The following is a 4,256-nucleotide window of genomic DNA, read 5'->3' on the forward strand; positions in this document are numbered from 1 at the left end:
GAATATGGAGCTGAGATTATATATGTTGCAGAAAACATAAATAATAGGTTAACAAGAGAAGTTTTTATAGTGGTTCGGATGCTTAGACAAGCGACTCCTACATCCACTGTTATTTTATTGATCTTTGACTATTTCTATGGTATTGCCTGTAAGGCATACAAAGATGAAGAAATACAGTGTTTACAGAGAAAAAGAATTGAGCTCAAATCTATGCTTAGCTATCATATGCCCAGCCCCCTTTTCAGGAAGAGAAGTGCCAATTTATACACCTTTGCACTCAATGTAATGAATGTTTTGCAAGTTGCCTTGATACATAGAAGACTCTTATCCATTCATCTCTTGAAATGAGATAGGGTTGGTATGAATATTTTTAAGGAGATATGGGCTTGACAGCTAGTACAAAAAAACATTTATTAGGCTGACATAAGCGTGACCTTTTAGGCATAACACATGCAAATGCAATGGCTGCCATGAAATATTATTACTTGATCTTGTCATTACTCTGTTTAATCTTCACTTTCTTACTTTCATCGATCTTCAAAAACCTCGAAAGCTCATCAAACACTCACCACGCCCATCTCCGCCTTCCACCAGCTCTTCCTCTTATCGGTCATATTCATCTTCTCAGCCTAAACCTGAACAAATCCTTGGCAAAAATCTCCACCAAATACGGTCCTTGTCTCCATCTCCGCATTGGCTTTACGCCCTATGTTCTAGTTTCATCTGCTTCTATTGCAGCTGAAATCTTCAAAACTCCAGATTTTAACTTTTCCTTTAGCCCGAAATCAGCTTTTCGGGATAGTGTACTCTTGGAGAGGTCACGTGGTGTTAGACGAGAAGAGATTATGAAACTCTTGCGTAAGTTAATGAGGAAAGCCAGTGAAAATGAGGTTGTGGACATGGAAAGTGAGTCAGGGAAGCTAGCACGCACTATTCTATTCAGGATAGTGACGGGTACAGGAATTTCGGAGGAAAATAGGGAGGCTGAGATGATGAAAAACATGGTGGAGGAGTCACTTTCGCTAAATACCAAGTTTTTATTTGCGGATGCATTAGGGCCTTGTAGAATTTTTGCTTCGTGGTTGTTTGAGAAACAGGCTAAAGATATAATTAAAAAATATGATAAGATATTGGAAAGGATGTTAGAGGAGCATAAAGAAAGACGAAGAGCGATCAGAAAATAAAAATTTGATGGATATTCTCTTGGAGGTTTATCATGATGACAAATTGGAGTTCAAGATTTCCAGAACAAACATCAAGGCCTTCATTTTGGTATAAGCAATATATATATATATATATATTGCTTCTTTCCCAAAGAAAATTAAAGTTTCTTCATTACATTCATTAATATGTTGTTAATTTACCTACAGGATCTCTTGGTTGCTGGAGTCAGTGGCGCAGACGAGGCCGTGAAATGGGCAATGGTGGAGCTTATTAACCATCCTGATGTGTTCAGTAAAGTTAGAGAAGAGATTGAATCAGTTGTTGGAAGGAGTAGACTAGTTGAAGAATCAGATGTACCAAATCTTCCATATTTACAGGCCATTGTGAAGGAATCACTAAGAATGCATCCACCAGCACCTCTATTAATCAGGGAAGTCTACGGAAATTGTAACATCAAAGGATTTGATACACCTGAAAGAACTGTAACAGCTATTAATGTATATGCCATAATGAGGGATCCTGATTTGTGGGAGAAACCAAACGAGTTTCAGCCTGAGAGGTTCTTGGTTTCTTCGAAAGAACAAGATTACGCTGAAACAAAGAAACAATAACTTCTCAATTTTCTTCCTTTTGGAGGAGGAAAGAGAAGCTGCCCGGGTTCACTCTTATCATTAGCCTTGCTGAATACTGCAATTGCCCCGATGGTTCAATGCTTTGATTTTGAAGTTAATGGCGGTAAAATTAAACTTGAAGCTCGATCAGGCAATTCAATGACCTTGTCTCCGCAACTTCAGTGTCGCCCAGTGGTTCACTTCAGCCCGTTTGATAAAAAATGATATCAAGCACGCAGTGCAGGGACAAGTATATAATTTCAATGAATAAAATAACATTTGCTTAAGTGCTTATAATAGCAAATATAGGAAATAAAGGATGAACTTTCAGTGTAATTTACATGTTTTATGAATTTCTACCCAGAACATTTGTGTATAGGAAATAAAGTTTTTGCAGTACTTTACTTTTTTATTTTGTATTTCTTGATTTTAGAAAATTTTGATTTTATCCACTTTCTTAGTTTCTGCACTTTACGAAACCACGAAGATTGAGGCCAAGAAACTTACGCGTTTCTACAAATGTTTTGGGCAAAGTATTGTGATAATGCTTGCTTGTATATAGGGACCAAGTCTCTCTGAACTGGTGACCCCTAGGGCTAGCTGTACAAACTGAGGATGATAATATATAGAGATCAGTTTCCCTCAAGGAAAGCCTTCAATTTCTTCATGGAGACATCAGCTTTTAAGTCTACTAAACTTTTATCCACTTCATCAATCTATATAGGAAAATAATACAGTTACCGAAGAATGCACACCGAATTTATGCACCGAATGACGTGACGTAATCCTAACAATCGATTAATATTAATTCATAATTAATTGACGATCAGATTGCGTCACATTATTCGGTGCACGAATTCAATATGCATCCTTCGATAACTCTAACATTGCTCATATATATATATATATATATATATATATCATTCGATAAACTCTAACATTGCTCATATATATATTATATATATATATATATATATATATATATATATATATATATATATATATATATATATATATATATATCAATGTATTACTTTGAAGTGTAAACTCTTCTATTAAAATAATAATAATAAAATGCATGCTATAAAATGTGATCACATTTACAGTATCACATCTACTTGTAGTGTGTTAATATATCACAAGTACTATCAGAAAGGATTGTGAAAATTAATTACAAATTGTACCCATTAAAAAGACTAATATCAGCTAACATATGGCGGTTCACCTCCTCGCCTCTGCACATTTTAGCACACGACTAAGTCACCAGTAATGCCCTTTCGTTACCTGCTGATCTCAAATGTGTTACTCATCTCACATTGACCATACCACCCCTCAGTCGGAGTGAATTGTTTTGAACAATTTGCTTATCTGATGGATCAAAGTAGCTAGCCAATACGTTCTCACGATTGACCAGACCACCACCCTGTTGGTGCAATAACTAGAACAATTTTTATTATATTTATTTATTTGATTTCAAAGTAAACCCTTCATTGTGTTGATATAAGAGGATGAAAGTGCAAAGTTGTTAAGTGATTGGATGTTTTTGATAATAGGCCAAAGTGGTGTCGTTTTAAGTAGAACTTTCAGCTCACTTTCACTTTACTCTTTTCTCTGTATCAGTATAAAAAGAACAGTGTTCTTCTTCATTTGTATCGAAACTCAGTCAATTGAATACAAGATTGCTTTGTTCTCTCAAATTCATTTTAGCTTCATTTCAGCTCTTCTGTATATTTCACATGGTATCAGAGCCAAGACTCGCGTCAATGGCTAAGGATTCCTCTACTTCTCACATGCTTAACAGCAATCGAGAAGTGTTGCAAGATTCTTCAAATAGATCTACTTTAGCTCTCAATTCGAGTTTGCAAGTTATAAACCCTAAGCTGACACGAAATAATTACCGGTTTTGGAGCTCTCAAGTGTTATCTGCTGTTGGCTCTCATGAATTGGAAGATCACCTCTTAGGTAGAGCTCATTGCCCCTCGCCGGTTCTAATCGATGAATCTGAGGTTAGTGAACAACTTAATCCAGCTTATGTTTTGTGGAAAAGAGTTGATAAATGTTTAGTTAGCTGGCTACTCGCATCAATTTCGGAAAGCATGTTCTGTGTTGTTTCAAAATGTAGATTAGCCACTGAAATTTGGTTAGCCTTAGAAAACGAGTTTGTAACAGATTCCAAGGCTCGAGCTCTTCATCTTAAAAATTTACTTCAAACTAATCAAAAAGGTAGTCTTGGTATTAGTGATTACGTTAAAAAGATGAAAGAGATTTCTAAAAGTTTAGCAGCAAGTGGAATGGTTGTATCTGATGAGGATTTGCTTCAATATGTATTAGATGGGTTAGGACCTGAGTATGATGCTGTTGTTATGACTCTCACTTCCAGATTAGAGTCCAAAGTTGATAATGTTACACTTCAAAAGGCACAATTTTTACTTCAGAAATATGAGCTGAGATTAGAAAAATTTAACTTAGTTGATCTCTACA

At 35.7% G+C, this 4,256-nt stretch overlaps 1 pseudogene; it reads left to right on the top strand.

Moving 5' to 3' along the window:
* The first annotated feature begins 461 nt into the window (after nucleotides 1–461).
* LOC116113906 lies at nucleotides 462–2,000 on the top strand (annotated as a pseudogene).
* The last annotated feature ends 2,256 nt before the right edge of the window (nucleotides 2,001–4,256 follow it).

The sequence above is a fragment of the Pistacia vera genome, unplaced genomic scaffold (genome assembly GCF_008641045.1).
Source record: "Pistacia vera cultivar Batoury unplaced genomic scaffold, PisVer_v2 Contig692, whole genome shotgun sequence".
NCBI classification, from domain to species: domain Eukaryota; kingdom Viridiplantae; phylum Streptophyta; class Magnoliopsida; order Sapindales; family Anacardiaceae; genus Pistacia; species Pistacia vera.